The 18,492-nt window shown below is 43.6% G+C and overlaps 1 protein-coding gene and 1 long non-coding RNA gene across 8 annotated transcripts in view; both read left to right on the plus strand.

The window, feature by feature from the left end:
- Smyd3 (SET and MYND domain containing 3) overlaps window positions 1–18,492 on the plus strand; it is a 522,482-nt gene that overhangs the window by 3,515 nt on the left and 500,475 nt on the right. The gene's annotated exons all lie outside the window — the stretch shown is intronic.
- LOC110342450 lies at window positions 666–6,439 on the plus strand. 5 transcript variants are annotated; one of them, XR_005874068.1, is made up of 5 exons: window positions 666–1,835; window positions 2,186–2,310; window positions 2,508–2,631; window positions 3,818–3,933; window positions 4,028–6,439. It is a non-coding gene; the product is annotated as an uncharacterized LOC110342450 (long non-coding RNA). The 5 variants fall into 5 exon arrangements; XR_005874065.1 differs by having other exon boundaries at window positions 666–2,310; XR_005874067.1 differs by having other exon boundaries at window positions 666–2,310; window positions 4,097–6,439.

Genomic DNA, 18,492 nt, shown 5'->3' on the forward strand with positions numbered 1-18,492 from the left:
GCCTGAGAATCTAGTTAAGGAAATGCTGGTATATTCTTAATGAGGTTTGCCATCACTACTGAATGAATGTCCATAGCTGCAGGATAAGTTTCTGTGTTCCTTTCTTTGTAGGCAAGTCATTATTTGCTTATTCATCATCACTTGTAAAACTCTTGAGAAGAAACTGTTGCATTGTTTTGTTTCTGTAGCCCTAATGCAGAACACACATAAACTCTTATTTTGTAACATAGGTGTCTGGCAGAATTATTATTATTTTTTTTTTCAAGACAGGTTTCTCTGTGTAGCTTTGGAGCCTGTCCTGGTATTCACTCTGTAGACCATCCTGGTCTTGAACTCACAGAGATCTGTCTGCCTCTGCCTTCGAGTGCTGGGATTAAAGGTGTGGTACCATGTCTGTTAAATCTTTATCTCTTTTATTTGAATTATTATACAATTACATAGTAAAACATGGACTTTGTAACATTTAAGGGGAGGGGATAAAAATAGAACAAAGGAACAGATATAATTACTTTATTAGTGTCCAGAAATAATTTTGAAAAGCTTCTATTTGCTTTCTTTTGTATTTGATTAGTACATATTTGTGTATTTATTTGTTCATTTGCTTACTTTTAGACAGGATTTATTTATTTATTTTGGTTTTTTCGAGACAGGGTTTCTCTGTGACTTTGGAGGCTATCCTGGAACCCGCTTGGTAGTCCAGGATGGTCTTGAACTCACAGAGATCCGCCTGCCTCTGCCTCCCGAGTGCTGGGATTAAAGGCGTGCACCACCAACACCCGGCCTAGACAGGATTTCTTACAGTTCACAATAGCTAACTACTAGCTACACAGCTGGGGATGACCTTGGACTTCTTACCTTCTGACTCCCAAGTGCTGGGATTATAGGGTGTGTACTAGTGTGTCAGACTTTTTTTTGTTTTTAAATCAAGAAACTGCTTTCTGGCTTGTTCTCCTTAAGGAATGGCTTCTTGTTTTTCTTGTAGTGAGTGGGAAAGACAAGAGGCTGAGGTAGAGTGATTGCCTAGCAACTAGAAAAGAAAAAGATGAGATTCTGAATCATTGCAGTTGTGAATTGGAATCATTCATATTTTTCTCTGCTGTTGTACGTATTTTTTAGTTTGCTGCTGATACAAGATTGATTGTAAAATGAGTTGTGTTTACTTTCAGCTTGATTTGGTTAAATGCAGAGTGTGAAATTTCATTTTATGGTCTGGAGAACTGGCTCAGAGGCTAAGTAAGAGCACTTCCTGCTCTTCCAGAGGACCCAGGTTCGATCCCCAGCATATGTGTCAAGCGGCTCACAACCACTTGTAATTCCAGCTGCAGGGGATCTGCTCTTCTGCTCTCTGCAGGTATCTGTTTGCACACGGCATACATACACATAGATATACATAAATGAAATTTTAGACATACACCTCCAGATAGCCACGCTGTAATCGTCTTGTTTCTCTAGGTCTTCTTACCAAGGCACTACCTGGAGTCTAACTTCTCTATGCTAGCACACGAAGCACACAGTAGATGGAAATTATTTATGCTGTCAAAGGACAGTATTTTGGGTTTAGAAAAGACCAAGTTGCCTTTAGCTTCCATATCAATACCCTCTGTGGATAAATACTAACTGTTCCTTCTGTAGTTAAAGAGCTTTGTGCCTCCCAGGAGGGAAGAAGATGACTTGGATAACTTGGAAGTGGGAATGTCTTCCTTTTCTGCCTTTGTGGATTGTGGAGAAAAGTGGGCAGATGTAGGGTAAACACATTCTGGAATGACACGCCCCTACTGCTCTCGTCTGGCTGACGTTCTGTGGTTATGGTGGGCGTTGAATGGACTGAGGGACAGGTAATGATCATACAGTAGAGGGCACTTGTCTCTTCCTCTTTTTCTCTGTGTTTGGGAATCCCATTATTTTTTTATAATGTTGGGGATGGAACCCAGGGCTTTACATACGCCAGGCAAGTGTATGGTAGAAGGAGGCGGCTGCCTGGGGAACCTGGGGAATAAGGGACTCTGAAACGCTGTGAAATGCTGTCTTCCCACAGCGAGGTAGATGGGGAGGAGGTTAGTGACTGAGTGAAGGGTAGGCATCGTGACAGAGGACTGTGTGATAGGGACTCTTAAAGTCAGGACCATGGGCACCAGGGATGGGAGTACAATGACATCCCCAAAGATGAGATGGCTACTCCTTGCAGCAGAGAACGGTGAGGATACAGAAAAATACCAGCGTCTGAGGCGTTTGCTACACTTCATCCAGGGTGTCCCTCTCAGAAGACCTTGGAGAAACACCTCTTCAGAGCAGCTACTCAGAGCAGTCCTGGTAAGGAGTGATGCTCCAATCTGATGCTCATGGGAAAAGACAGATGTTGTTTGATACATTTGAAATTTCTAGACTGTTTATTAGGGAAATATGTAAGAAAAAGATGAGTTATAGAACAAAGCACATCATATTCAGGAGATAGATTAGGGCTCTTGAGAAAACAAGGTAGCCACATTTGGGTTGAAATGTATTTTTAGGCCGTTAGTAAGATGGCGGAAGTCTGTCTTGGCTAAGGACTGGCCTTGACTGGAGACAAGGGGAAATCGCTTCAGGCCTTATGATGAAAAGAGTCCTCAGGAAAGCAGCAGCAGTGACTGAAAGGTAAGAGACAAAGTCAGGCACAGTGTCACACGCCTTTAATCCCAGCACTGGGAGATAGAAGTAGGCAGATGTCTGAATCTGAGGCCAACCTGGTCTATCTAGCACATTCCAAGACAATCAGCTGCTTAGTGAGACCCTATTTCAAAGACAAACAAAACAAAACAAAACACCCAGGGAACCTAATTCCATTTTCTGGCCTCTGCAGACACTAGGCATGTGCATATGATGCACAGACATGCATGCAGGCAAAACTCCCATACATATACTGTAGTACATTTACAAGACTAAAAAAGAGGTGTGAGACAGCCCTGGGAGTGGTTGCTAAGTGACTCGGACTTAAGAGGTTGAAATAGTTTTCTAGGAGAATTGCCTGCTGAAGTGTGAGCTTGGTGCCCAGTGTTGTGGGGCCACTAAAAGCTTGTTTTCATTTGAACACTTAGCAGAGCAGAGCTTTTTTGTCCTGTCTCAGTAGCCAGCTGCTTGGCTCTGAGCCTTGCCCTGACCCAGGGATGTGGAGGAAAGGGAGCTTGGGATTGTAAGTGAGGGCGGGTGTAAAGGTAGGTCTCAGCCTCCAGACTAGGGGGTGGGGTCATGTGCAAAGCCAAGGGCTGTGAATGTGGCAGAATTACAGGATTAGAGGTCTTTTTTGTGGCTTAGTACAGGGTCCATGTCACTAAGTCACCCAGAGTGGCCTGAACTCACTGTAGTCCAAGCTGGCAGTGAGCTTCTGATCCTCCTGCTTACCTCCTGAGTGCTGGGATTTATAGGCACATGATTGACTAAAGGCCTTTTCATTTTTACTTATTTCTGTGTGTACATGTTTATGGGTGTACATGTGTGTGGACATGTTTGTGGGTGTACGTGCATATGTGTGTGTGTGGATGCCAGAAGACAGCTTCGAGAGCACTGTCTCAGGCACTGTCCATGTTTATTTTTTTGAAACGGGGGTGGGGGGGGAGGGAGGGTAGGAGACAGACAGACTGGGGTTTTGAAACCTCAGAACCCATCCCCAGTGACACACCTTCTCCACAAGTACATACCTACTCCAAAAGGTCACATGTCCCAGTCCTCCAGAGTCAATTCCTGAACCTGTGTCTAAGCATGCAAATAAATGAGCCTATAGTGGGATCCATATTCTCATTCAAACTACCCCCACCCCAGACAAGAGTTTCTCTTTTTTTTGCAGGCTAGAACTATAGAGGCATTTCGAAATCAGGGCTTGGGCATTACTGGTAATGGCTGATGGGTTTACACGAGGGTTGGAGGCCTGGATTGAAATGAGATGCACAGACTGATAATTAGGTAGGTTGAAAAAGGATGCTGTGGTCATGACTTCCTGTTTTCTTTGTAGATAGGAGTCATAATTCCTTTTGTTTTGCTTGTTTTTTTTTGCAAGGAGGTTTGGGAAAGGGTCATGTGGCTGAGCTCTGAGCCTGAAAACCTTTGTTCCATGTGATTGCTACAGCAGAGGACAGGATGAAAACGTTTGGTCCATGTGATCGCCACAGCAGAGGATGCTCTTAACCAGACAGGATGAAAACGTTTGGTCCATGTGATCGCCACAGCAGAGGATGCTCTTAACCAGACAGGATGAAAACCTTTGGTCCATGTGATTGCCACAGCAGAGGATGTTCTTAATCAAGACAGGATGACCTATTCTGTGGACAGCAGTAAGCTGTTCTCTATTTCCAGACTCTTGATGCTTTTTCGGAAGGTCCAGACTGCTTGATGCCTGTTTGGAGGGCTCAAGAACAGAAAGACATTGAACAGGTAGAGGATGGTGCCTGAAATTTCTACAGCACAGACTTCTCCAGTAGTAATTCTATCAGTAGTAATTTATCCTGGGCTCCCCAGATGGTGAAACCCCCAGGACCAGCCAGCTACCTGCCATCAGGTTTTTATTTTTTTGTCTTGTCATAGAGACTCCTTCCTATTGGACTGCCCATTTACTCCCTGCATTTGGATTTGCTCTTTGCTGCTTGGAGTGTCATTTCTGACGTCTAGATATCTTTATGCTGTGGAATTCTTGTCTGCCTCTGACCTTCATGGGCAGGACTCAGAGTAGCCAGCTAATGCCTGTGATCACGACTGCACTTCATGTATTCTGCCTTTGGAGGCAGCCCCTTTACAGGCCTAAAAATTATTAAAAACAGATTCAGTTGGAGGATTAGAAAGAAAAAAGCTGCTGAGGATGATGGCAAGTTTGTTTTGAGACAAGGTCTGTGGCCCAAGCTGTGTTGGAACTCACCGTGGAGCCAAGGATGACTTTGAGCCACTGGTCCTCTTGGTTCCCCCTCCCAAATGTTGGTGACACAGGCATAGACCACTATACTTATCATAAAAGTTTTCCTTATGTGGGTCTTATCTATTAATATTTACAGCATAAAGTAATTAAAATTGGGATGATTAGGGCTACACAGAGAAATCCCAAAACAAACAAAACATTAAAACTGAAATATTGTATAATAATTATTGTATTATACTAATTTATTTAATTAATTAATATATTTTTCACTATGGAGTTACATGCACTACTGTGTAACAAGGTCCTCTGATGCTTACTGTGTAGTCCAGGCTGGCCTTGAACTTGAAACAATCCTCCTGCCTGCAGCCTCTTGAGTGCTGGGATTATAGGTATGAGTCCCCACCCACCCGCTCCAGCTCACCCCAGACTGGAGCTAGCAGTTGTGTTTTAGATTCTATATATAGTTATTTGATACCAGGTTTCATACAGTTCAAGGTTAGTCTCAAACTCTCTAGCTGACAATACCCTTGACCTCACCCTCTTCCTTCTGACTCCCCATATCCCAGGACTGGACTCAAAGGCCTGTGCCACCATGGGCTTGGGGCAAGCAGTTCTTTAAAGAGGGAGGGAACTCTGTGATCCAGTCAATTTATCAATAGGTGCCAATCAATAATGTACACTCAAAATAGAGAATGAAACTGCTGCCACTATAGATCCAGCCGGTAACACCTTCACCGTTTCTGCTTCGTTCCAAAATGGGATCGGAACCAAGTCTGTAGCTCGCTGTCTGCGCTCCTAAAACCAAGAGAACGTCTTTCATTCTGCCCTTGTCTTTTATTTGGGTATTCGGATCACATACCCCCAGAGAAGGCCACGCCCATTGGGCCAAGCTGCCCCAATACAATTGGCTGTCCGATGGAATCCCCACAGCAGTCATTCCTGCTTCAACCTTTGGAGGCCTGGGTTTATAGGTATGGTGCTGGCCTCACAGGTGGATCTCTGTTGTTCAAGGCCAGCATGGTCTATAAAGTAAGTTCCAGGGCCTCTAGGACATCTCCATTGATGAATCTTCAAAGCTGTCAATGGGACAAGATCAGGGGATGCAGCCCTTTCTCTCTGACCAAGAGACCATTACTCAATTTGCAGAAATTCTTTGTATCTGTGGAAGGAATTTTCAGGATGAATCAGTATGAAGAGAAGTTGGAGTTTACCAAGAAGCAGTTTAAATAATTATATATTTTGTGTGTGTGCACACGTGTGCCGTGGTGGTCAAAGGACATTTGTGGGAGTCAGTGGAGATCAAGTTCAGATTGCTAGCTTCACTTGCTTATCACCATTTCACTGACGATCAGAAGCAGCCTGAATACAGATGTGTGAGCATGGGCATTCAAGGAGACAGGCACCCTGGAAAATGACAACATACTCCCAAATACGGCTTTGGACATCCCAAGAGTCTGAGGTCCCTGTTTCCTTAGTTTTCACCGTCTGAATAATTGTGAAGCCTTGCAACTTTTGCTACTCTGGTGGGTTAGAAGTGCATTAAATATGGTTTTAATTTGTAAAGGCATGTGTGTATGTTGTCATGTGTGTGTACATGATGTATAGACCATAAGGCAGTCTTGGATGTTGTCCTCAGTAATGCTACCCAATTCCTTTGAGATAGGCTCTCTATTGACCAATAGGCTGTAGGGCTGGCCAGCTAGCTCTAAGGCATCCTCTTCAGTCTTCAAGTGTGTGCCGCCACCGAATGTTTCCTGGGTCCTGCTGCTCAAACCAACCTATTAGTTAGTGTACCCATCTCAAGGAGTACTTCTTCCAGGCTTCCTTCCTCCTATTATCTGACACCCACGCGCGATCCTTTCCATAAGGGTCACCCAAGGCTTTGTTGATGTAAGTTGACTAAATATTGCAACCCCGCCCTGCTTTCTCTTTCTGTGTGCTGGGAGTAGATTCAGAACGTGTGCACGAGGAAAGCTCTACCTTGGAGCTGCACCCAGAGTGTGTGGAGGTCTTGCTCATGATTGACACTTGTTGTCTCTGGTGCCTTCTGAGGAGCGGGGGGACAGGAGTAGAGGCTCTGGCAGGTGGGACGGGCAATGCCTGAGGAGGACTGCGGAGAACTTGCCCAGGGGACGCTCTTAGCGGTTTAACCGGCAAAGGAAGAGCAAAGATCAACCTCTAAAGCGAACCCACACTGAGGAATTTAGGGGTTATGTGGTGGACATTTTCCCAAATGTTTGTACCCCCAATTTAGTTGTCTATCTTTATATGTGAGTTAGCTGGAAATTCCTGTGCTTTTAATTCAGTTCTTGATTCTTTAGCTGATGGTCTGTGGGTCAGCAGCAGCAGCAGCATCAGGGAGCTCATCAGCAATGTGCCACTTTATGCTCTAACACACACTGAATCAGAATATACATTTTCTGTATGTGATTTCAAGATGGCTCTGTAACTTGTTTGCACATTCAATTAAAGCAAGTTGATTTCTGTACTTTTAAAATTCTTAGCAACCTGATTATTTGAAAGCTGCTTACTCTGATAATATTTGAAGGCTCAATGATTTTTACACGTAACCTACATATCTAGAGATTGTATTCATCAAATTTTAGATTTCCTATTGCCATCTTATAATAGAGGCAGAGCTCCCTCTGGTGGACAATGGGAAGAAAGGCACACAAATACTTTGCAGGAAAGCAATTTAAGTTTTCAGCTGTTTAAGTGTTTCAAGCACTTGTGATACTGAGGCAGAAAGATCTATGCAAGTATGTGAGCAGTCTCCACCCCACTCCAAAAAACCCCCAGACAAACAAAAGGAAAACAATAGTGGCCCTCCCAACTCAATTACTGCGTTTGGCTTTGGTAGAACAAATGTGCAGAATCCCCGAATTCAGTCTACAGCGTCATGAACACACAAGGTAATTCCCTAATTAAAAAAAACAGCAAAATAATCCCACACAACAAAAAACAAAACACCATAGCGTCCCTCACCATGAAGAAATACTGTGGCAGATGTCTGTTGTAAAGGTGGGTTGTTAACAGTGGCTGTTTTCAGGATTAAAGTCACAACAAATACTTGATAGCCCTGTTTGAACTTGATGTACTTGCTGTGATCTGGGGAAAATCAAGTTTTTTTTTTCATTTTTTGGCAAGTAAAAGACAATCCTTTATTGTCACCATTTTGAGCACATGACCCTGCCTCTGCTCTTCCTAATCAGAACATTTAATTTTAAAGTCAAATATGAGGTTACCTTGGAATATAGGGCCCTAACTGTAGCCCCTAGCCCATGTTCTCTCTGTGACTATTTGCATAAGAACTGCTGTCCCCCTTATGAGACTGCAGATAGGACAGATGGTAGAGAGTAGCAAGCTGAAGAACGCCACAGGCAAAGTCCAACCAGTGAGCTCTAAGTCCAGTAAGGTCCAACCAGTGAGCTCTAAGTCCAGGAAAGTCCAACCAGTGAGCTCTAAGTCCAGGAAAGTCCAACCAGTGAGCTCTAAGTCCAGGAAGGTCCAACCAATGAACTCTCAGTCCAGTAAGGTCCAACCAGTGAACTCTAAGTCCAGGAAGGTCCAACCAGTGAGCTCTAAGTCCAGTAAGGTCCAATAAGGTCCAGGTCGACAATCACAGGTGATGGGAGAAGCTGAAAGCAAAACTGAAGAATGAATGAACAGAGAGGCCTGGCGTAAAGGTTTGTTCCCCCTTCCTCTCCTCCTACCATGTGTGCTCTGGGGATTGAACTCAGGTTGTCAGGCCGGCAGAAGTGCATTTCTGTACTCATTGAGCATTCCTGCTGCCCCCTGGTTTTGGTTGGTTTGCAGTAGGGTTCACTACATGGATATTTTGTTTATTTCATTGATTTATTTTGTTTTCTTATTTTTTAAAATTACACCTATCACTTACCTGTGTGATTTAGTTTTCTCTTGCTGTGACAGAGCACCGTGGCCAAGGCAACTTCTAGAAGGAAGAGTTTATTTGGTGATCATGGTTCCAAAGGGATAGGGTCCATCACCGTCATGATAGGGAGTATGGCAGTATGCAGACACAGGGCTGTGTGACACATCCTCCCATGAGGCCACACTTCTTTTTTTTTTTTTTTTGGTTTTTCGAGACAGGGTTTCTCTGTGGCTTTGGAGGCTGTCCTGGAACTAGCTCTTGTAGACCAGGTTGGCCTCGAACTCACAGAGATCCACCTGCCTCTGCCTCCCAAGTGCTGGGATTAAAGGCGGGCGCCACCAACGCCCGGCTGAGGCCACACTTCTTAATCCTTCCTAAACAGTTCCACCAACTGGGAGCAGCATGCAGCACAGGCGTTGAGGACCCATCTCCAGAAACAGGCTGCACAGCCACCCCCTGGACAGCCTCATTCTTGCATCCCTTGAGGGCCGTAGATCAAAAGTCTTCTGCGAGGGGACTTTGCTAATGCAGAGTAGCCTTTACCACTGGCTTGTGTTTCCTGTTTATAGAATCCAATTGGAAATTCCTGTGACAGGTGTAGTGACCCCTGCGACCCCAGCATTTGGGAGGCAGAGGCGGCACCACCAGCTCGAGACCAGCTTAGGATACATAGTGAGATAAGACCGTGTCTCAAAAGAGTTCTGGTTTCTGTCACTTGTTAAATATGATGACTATTTTGTCTTAAATATTTTTTTTTACAATTTATGTGTATGTTGTGTGTGTGCACCTGTGCAGGTCCCCTTGTAGGCGAGAAGAGGGCATTGCATCCCTGGAACTGGAGTCGCAGGTGGCTGTGAGCCTCCTGACCCGGGCGTCTGTAAGCACGTGCTCTTCCCCTGCTGGACCATTTCGTCAGCTCTGTAACTGTAGATGTATCTGGGGGTCACTTGCTTTGAACTCACCCTCCCACCTTTTCCCTGTTTGCCTCTCTGCCCCATGCCTCCTACTGTCCCCGTTTCCCCTATGCCCTCCCAGGCTCCAGCCATGGATGCCGAGTGCATCTAAGGCAGCAGTTCTCAGTATTGCTGTGGGTTGGAATCACCAAGAAATGCTTAAGCACCTTGATTCGGGGATTACTTAGTCAATCAAACCCTTGAGGTGGTCCCTAGACTTCAAAGTTTTCCGGGCTCTAATTGCCTGCTAAATATTTTTGTCTCTTACTCAGTCTGTAAATAAAAGAACGAATTTAATTAGATGGATTCCGAGTTCATGGCATTTTACTTAGATGCTGTCCACTCTCCCAAGCGGTGTGTAAGTCCCTCCTCTCTCTGTCTCCTGTCTGTCTGTCTTCCTCCCTCTCCCTCTGGGCACACACATGACACAGCAGGACGACTTTAGGGAGTCCATTTTCTCCTTCCACTGAGCTCAAACTCAGGATGTCAGGGCTATGCCACAAGCACCTCATTGGCCTGTCTCCACCTTATTTACTTTACGTTGGAAGTTGTTTTACCTGTTTCATGTATTTACGTGTGCATGTGTACACACTACACCACACATGTGACAGTCTGAGGAAGACTGTGGAGCTGGCTTGTTCCTTGAGCCATGTGGGTTCTTGGGATCAGGCCCAGGGCGTCAGGCTCGAACCATCTGGCCAGCTCTCTCTCTCTCCCTCTCACTCTGCAGCGCCCCTCCCCATACACCGGGATCCTTCTGTTTCCTTGTGCCCAGTGTGTTGGAATTGCAGCTGTGCTACTGGTCTTGGCTTTTACATGGGTGCCGGGAATTGAACTCAGATCCTCATGAGTGCTGTGCAAGCACTTTACTAACTATCTCCTCGGGCAACCCCCCCACCCCCATTTCTCTTTCTCTCTTAAATAAACCATTATGCAGACCTTTCCATTCTCACGTGGGAATGTCACACACTCCATGCCTCCATTTCCATTGCCACAGCCCTAAAAAAGAAAGGGTATTGCCTTGGAATGGGTGTGGTCAAGAAATGACAGTGATTCTATGATTTGGTATCTTGGTATAGTTTATCATTTTGCCCAGAGGAATGAAATGAGGCTAAGCCTTCTCAACTAGATACATAATGTAGGCTATGCGGCTTAACTGTGTTTGCCTTTGTCTCCTCATAGTTAACCCTGACCCTTAAGGGTTACTCTGAGGGTTATGAGAGTTAGTCTTGGAAATGTTTGGTCTACATTCAGACTTCATAAACGTCTGTCCTTGCTTGACTTTGGACTTACTGATTTCCTTCAACTGTATGTGGCATTTTAGGTAATAAAACATAATGCAGGCCTTCATGTGGTTGCTGCGTATAAGCTGCCATGAAGACCATAAACTAAACCTCTGCACCTGTAAGCCAGCCCCAATTAAATGTTTTCCTTTATAAGAATTGCCATGGTCACAATGCCTCTTCATAGCTTCAGAAACCTTAACTAAGGCGATGGTGGCGTATGCCTTTAATTCCATCACTCAAAGACATGTGAATCTCTGTGAGTTCAAGGCCAGCCTGGTCTACAGAGCTAGTTCCAGGGCAACCAAAGCTACACAAAGAAACCCTGTCTTGAAAACCAAAACAAACAATAAAAACAACAAACAAGAAACCCTAAGCAAGACAAGCACTGAAATAAATGTGAAAAATGACAATGACGGCCTAGTCAAAGTCTCTGCTGTTTTCTAAGCTTATCTTGGAGTTCTTCAGCAAGTCCCATTTCTTCTGTCTCAGCTTTGCTTTACAGCTGAAGTTGTTCTTTTATAAAGATTTATTGTGTAAAGTGTTCTGCCTGCATGTGTTCCTGCAGGCCAGAAGAGGGCACCAGATCTCATTGCAGATGGTTGTAAGCCACCATGTGGTTGCTGGGAATTGAACTCAGGACTTCTAGAAAAGCAGCCAGTGCTCTTAACCTCTGAGCCATCTCTCCAGTCTCCTTAGCTGAAGTTCTTAAACTTTATATCACACTGGTCAGTGGTAAAGTCCCTTTTGTTTCAGTCAAGATATTCAGGTCGTGCCAACAGGTAATTTTATAAGTCTGTTTTTAAAACTCTCAGTCTTATATTGCATGATACTATCCATATAGTAACTACCTTCAATGGTTAATTCTACAGTCACAAATTTAATAAATGCACTTGATTGTAATTTGTAGTTCAACTTGTAATGAGCAGACTTTAATGAGCCAGTCCCTGTGGGAGACAGATTTATGGAGAGGTCAGTGAATCACTTGGTTGCTGCGTCTAGGAAATGTGAAATGGCAGGTGAGTGGGGCCAGCACTGTTTTTATTTCCCAGAAGTCCTTGTAGGTAGGGGCATTTCCTCTTCTTTTCCTTCTTCTTTGGGTTGATGAACAAATTCTTCACTTGTCCCATATTTGTTGAGAACTGTGTCTTCTCCTTTACTTCAGAGCACTATATAGTTTGTCTTATTTTTATTGCACATTGTGTGTTTACTTATATAAAAGGTTTTGCTTTTAAAGATTAACTTATTTTTATTTTATGTGTATGAATGCTTTGCCTGCATGTGTGTACCTGCTTGGTTCCTGTGGAAGCTAGAAGAGGGCATCCGATCACCTGGAAACAGTTTCAGAGTGTTGTGAGCCTCTGCATAGGTGCTGGGAACTGACCCCAGGTCCTAATGCTGAGGACTACAGTAAACACTACTGTACCTAGCTCTGTGTTCTGCTTTAATTGACTATTTGAAAAGCGAAGTTATTAAATTATATTCTGTCTTCTGGAAGCTCTGGAGACAGGGACTATGGATTGATTGTGCTACTAATTATATTTATCCAACATTTATCTGTTCTCTTTGTATTTAAAATTAAAATATAAGTACATAATTTCTCCTCCAATCCCCCCATGTCCCTCTCCTTGCTCTCTCTCAAATTCATGACTTATTTTTCTTTGTTACTATTACATAAATAAACATATGCATATGCATACATATTATATATGCATACATATATGAATACATTTTCCTCAGTCTGTTTAGTGATACTTGAGTGTGTATGATTTCAGGACTGACTCGTTGGTGTTGGATAACCAATTAGGGTACTCATCCCTAGGGAAAACTGTTTCTTATAGTTCTTGTGTAAAGGTGGGACCCTGTGACAGCTCCCCCTTCCATGTTAGCGTTCCTGTTGGCGGTGCTTTTGTTCAGGTCTTGTTTAGGCAGCCATGTTGCTGAGGTTTCGTGGGTCCAGCTTCCCTATCATCTGTATCTGTTATTTCTCGTATAAATTAGATCCTTGGTGTCATTCTAGGCTCTAAATAGTGCCTATAAGTACTTTGTTTTTAGTATATACTTCCTTGTTTTTTTTTTTTTTTTTTTTTTTTTTTGAGACAGAGTCTCTCTATGTAGTTCTTGCTGTCTTGGAATTCACTCTGTAGACCAGGCTGACGTTGAACTCACAAAGATCTACCTGCCTCTGCCTCCTGAGTGCTGGGTTTAAAGGTGTGCACCGCAATTGCCTGGCTCTTACATACACTTTTTTATATAATGCCTGGCTATCTATCTCTATCTCTATCTATCTGTACACTTTTGTTTATTGTTGTCTTGGAGCGTCTCTGTCATTTAGGTCAAGGGGCTAGTGTTGTACTTTGTTACATTCATCTCTCCCACTTCCTTCTTTCCGTCCCCATCCTTCTCTCTTTCTCTGTTTGTCTCATTGTTTATTTCGGTGGTTCTCAACCTTCCTCATGCTGTGACCCTTTAATATAGTTCTTCATGTTGTAGTGAAACCGGATCATAAAATTATTTTCATTGCTACTTCTTAACTGTAATTTTTTACTTTTTTGAATTGTAATGTAAATATCTGATATTCAGGATGGTCTTAGGCAACCCCTGTGAAAGGGCCATTTGGTCCCCAAGGGGTTGTGACTCATAGGCTGAGAACCACTGGCTTATTTGGTGCTGATGAGACCCAGGTCCTTCTGCATGCTCGCTAAGCACCCTGTCACGGAGTTTCCCTCCGGACCTCACTCTTTCTGCAGTTGCTGTAGCCCCAGGACTGATCATTTATTTTCTCCAAGATTTGGACGATCGATGAGCATGATATACTGTGGGGTTACTCTTTTGTGGGGGCACAGTTCTATGTTTTGTTTGTTTGAGACAAGATCTTGCTATGTAGGTAGATTAAGCTGGCCTAGAACTATGTAGTTTCAGCCAGCTTTGGTTTTATGGTTGTCCTGTTGCCTCAGCCCTGTGAGTGCTGAGATTTCAGGCTGAGTCCACTTTTTCTCTATGTGAGATAACTGTGGGGGGTGGGGCTTGGGATGGATGTCTGCTGAGCCTGTGCTCAACCACGGAGTACATTCCAATCGAGAGGCCACTTCTTAATCGTGTGTTTACATGGCAGTGACCGGTAACATGGTATTTGGGACAAGACAGCTTAGATTTGAGTACTTCTGTTTGCCAGATATGTGACCTTGGGCAGGTCAGTGTTTATTTTCCTCAATTACAAAATGAGATAATTTCTACCTATGGGATAGGATTCTATTGGGACTTAAAGTACATGCTATACCAGATTGTTATATACATGCAACATGCTCATCCCAGGCAGGTTTTAGAGATAAAGATCAATTAGTTCAAGAATTAGAGTTAAGTGCTTTTGGTTCACTTTGTTTTAAAAATTCTGAAGTTACCATAGTTACTTACAGATCAGCATCACTTACAATGTATTGGGTCATGAATCTGATACCACGTGTTCTTCTAGGACAGTTTTGCTAGGTAGCCCAGGTTGACCTGAACTCATGATCCTCCTACCTTAGCAGAACACCATCATATTCAGCTATAACATCTATTAGGTTTTGAAGACATTCATTCTTTCCTTCTCTCTCTCTCTTTCTTTCTCTTTCTCTTTTTTTCTTTTTCAAGACAGGATTTCTCTGTGTAACAGTCCTGACTGGCTCGAACTCAGAGAGATCCACTAGCTTCTGCCTCCCAAGTGCTGGGATTAAAGGTGGGCCTTTAAGGGAGGCAGAGGCAGGCGAATCACTGTGAGTTCGAGACCAGCCTGGTCTACCGAGCGAGTTCCAGGACAGCCTCCAAGCCACAGAAAAACCCTGTCTCAAAAAACCAAAAAAAAAAAAAAAAAGATAGGGTCTCATTATGTAGCCCCTAGCTGGCTTAGAACTCTCTGTGTAGACCAGACTGGTCTTGAACTCACAGAGGTCCATATACCTGCCTCCCAAATGCTGGGATTAAAGATGTGAGCCACAATGTCTGACAATTTACATATTTTAAATTAAATTTTAAAAGTTACATTCATTTATTTATTGTGTGTGTATTCATTCAAGCATGTGTGCATGCCACTGCATGCATTTGGGGGCAGAGGACAACTTGTGGCAATCAGTTCTCTCTGAAGCGGGTCCCAGGGATTGAAACTGTGTTTTAAGGTTTAGTGGCAAGCCCCTTTATCCACTGAGCTGTCTTGCTGGCCCCCATGTCATGCATTCCTGAGGGCTGGTTGATAAAGTTCTGTGTGCTTTATGGTAGATTCTGGTGAATGCTCCGGTTGTACCATCTGTTGTGTGGATGTGATAAATGAGGTGCGAACCTCATTTTTCTCAATGATAAAATGGGGTTGACAGTGGTGAAAACAGCTACTTTAAAGGATAGTGTCCAGCACTGAGCACAGTCTGAGATATCGTACGTGTTGATGAGCAATAGTGACAGTCACAGCGGGTGTATGGAGAATAGAATGCTTGCTGTGTGTCTGACAGGATGCCACAGGTTTTCATGTGTGTTATCTCAGTTAATCTTCCAGACTTTTCCTGAAGCTATTATTTTTGGAATTAGTCATACTTTATAGATTAGGAAAGTGAAGACTGGAGGTGTTTTAATTTGCTCAAATTAAATAGCAAATTGTGCCTGAATTCAGAGCCCAAGATCTTCCTGTTTCTGTAGAAACTTGTCATATACAAATAGTAACTATGCATTTGGTGACATATAACATTAATATTAAAAAAATAACCATTTAGGGACTGGAAAACAATTTACCAACAAGAATTTAATTTATAAATCCCTCCCAGGTAAGGTGCAGCTACTCACATTCCAGTTGACATTGTGTGTTTTCTCCAATATCTTAACACATTTTTTTCTGATTGACAGCTGTTAAAATTATGAATAAATAATGATGCATTTAAGGATGTGCATTGGGGCTGGAGAGATGGTTCAGTGGTTAAGAGCATCTACTACTCTTCCAGAGGTCTGGAGTTCTATTCCCAGCAACCACATGGTGGCTCACAACCATCTCTAATGGAATCTGATGCCCTCTTCTGGTATAAAGTTGTACATGCAGATAGAGTACTTGTATACATAAAGTAAATAAATAAATCTTTTTTTTTAAAGGATGTGCATCATCTGAAACTTGAAAAATTACTTGAGTTGTGATTACTCTCCTCTTCATTAAAATGCCTTCAAACAATGAGGGGACCTGGACTAAATGAAAAGAGAGAGATACTAATTACCATGTTACCATGAATTGTTATTTCAACTTATTTTTTTCCTGTTTTGTGTCATCTTTTTGTTTTGTTTTGCTTTTACGAGACAGGGTTTCTCTGTATTGTTTTGGAGGCTATCGGTCCAGCCCGGCCTTGAACTCACAGAGATCAGCCTGCCTCTGCCTCCTGAGTGCTGGGATTAAAGGCGTGCGCCACCACCACCCGGCTACTTCTGCATATTCTAAAGGCCTCATCTCTGAACATCATGGCTAGATTAAGTTTCTACCCTCTCAATACCTCTAATTGGGGATTATGGTTCAGTATGTGAAGCCCTGAGATGTGACTAAACTACCCTAACAGTACCATACGTTTATTGCTGATTTTGCTGTGTGGTCCCCTTCCCACCTCCATTCAGAAGCCATCCAAAGCATCAGTCATTTCTTTTGTCCAAAAAAAATGTGCATTTGTTATGTAGACTTAATTAAAAAAACACAATCTTGTAATTAAGATAATTAACAATAACTTTATTAGTTTTTAAGATAGAATCTCATGTAGCCCAGGCTGGCCTGGAACTCACTTCCTGACCTCAAACTAAGAGATCTGCTTACCTCTGCTTTTCAAGTGCTGGGATCAAAGGCGTTCATCACCATGCCTTGCTTTTAATAGAATACTTTTTACAGGTCCGTCTCTCCTTCCTTTCTTCTGTCACTGGGATCATAGGCATGTATCACAGTGCTCAGGTATACCAATTCTGTAGTTCTGGGATATATCCATTCAGTATTTAAAATCGTCCTATTGTTTTCTGTTTTTGTTTGTTCACTTCTGGTGAGTCCAATTTAGGGGTCATACATTATAGTTGATTAATTTATTAAAAACTATTTCATTAAGGAGAAATTTACATAACAAAATTAATCATGTCCAAGTGAACAGTCTACTGGGATTTAGTCTAGTTGCAGTGAAATTTATCTAGATCTAGTACAGTACAGTGAGGTGTACCAGGATCCAGGGGTTACAGTGAGGTGTAGCAGGATCCAGGGGTTACAGTGAGGTGTAGCAGGATCCAGGGGTTACAGTGAATGAGGTGTACCGGGATCCAGGGGTTACGGTGAGGTGTAGCAGGATCCAGGGGTCACAGTGAGGTGTACTGGGATCCAGGGGTTACAGTGAGGTGTGACGGGATCCAGGGGTTACAGTGAGGTGTAGCAGGATCCAGGGGTTACAGTGAGTGAGGTGTACCGGGATCCAGGGGTTACAGTGAGGTGTAGCAGGATCCAGGGGTTACAGTGAGGTGTAGCAGGATCCAGGGGTTACAGTGATGTGTAGCAGGATCCAGGGGTGACAGTGAGGTGTGACGGGATCCAGGGGTGACAGTGAGTGAGGTGTAGCAGGATCCAGGGTTTATAGTGAGGTGTAACAGGATCCAGGGGTTACAGTGATGTGTAACGGGATCCAGGGGTTACAGTGAGGTGTAACAGGATCCAGGGGTTACAGTGAGGTTTAGCAGGATCCAGGGGTGACAGTGAGTGAGGTGTAGCAGGATCCAGGGTTTATAGTGAGGTGTGACGGGATCCATGGGTCACAGTGAATGAGGTGTGACGGGATCCAGGGGTTCCAGTGAGGTGTAACAGGATCCAGGGGTTACAGTGAGGTGGAGCAGGATCCAGGGGTCACAGTGAGTGAGGTGTAGCAGGATCCAGGGGTGACAGTGAGGTGTGACTGCCACCTCTTGGTGTTGCTTTTCTACTCCCAGGATTCGCTCTGTGTCTTATTGATTACATTTCCCTTTCCTCCTATGGTTTTCCCAGGTCTGCATGTCTTAGATTCCTTCTCAACACCACTGTTTAATATGTACCTTTCTCCTTTAAATCTTGAATTATTGGTGGAGATCTAGGTGCCATCAGTGTGGGGCTTAGTCTTACATGAGAACATTTCTTTGGAGGTTCTGTGTTATGTTAGGTGGCATATAATGCTTGTGTTTTAGGAAAACTCCATGGGACCATTGGGTAGTCTTCTGTGTATATTTCATAGATGGCTTTGTTTGCTGTCTTCATTATAGTCCAAACATGTGGTTGTCTTGATGTCACCTAGCTGGGAAGCCATCCTTTTGGGAGGATGGTACCGATGTCTTCATTTCCGACTGCAGTTACACCCTGCCACTTTGGGGGAGCTTTAGGACTGTGCCCTGTGAGTCCCTACACGCACAGTCCTTCTCCATCTTTCTCTCAGTCCTCTTGGTATGGTCTCTCGGACCTACTCAGACTTACTCAAAACCCCTCTTTCCACCTCC

The sequence above is a fragment of the Mesocricetus auratus genome, unplaced genomic scaffold (assembly GCF_017639785.1).
Source record: "Mesocricetus auratus isolate SY011 unplaced genomic scaffold, BCM_Maur_2.0 Super-Scaffold_100676, whole genome shotgun sequence".
In the NCBI taxonomy this organism is placed as follows: Eukaryota; Metazoa; Chordata; class Mammalia; order Rodentia; family Cricetidae; genus Mesocricetus; species Mesocricetus auratus.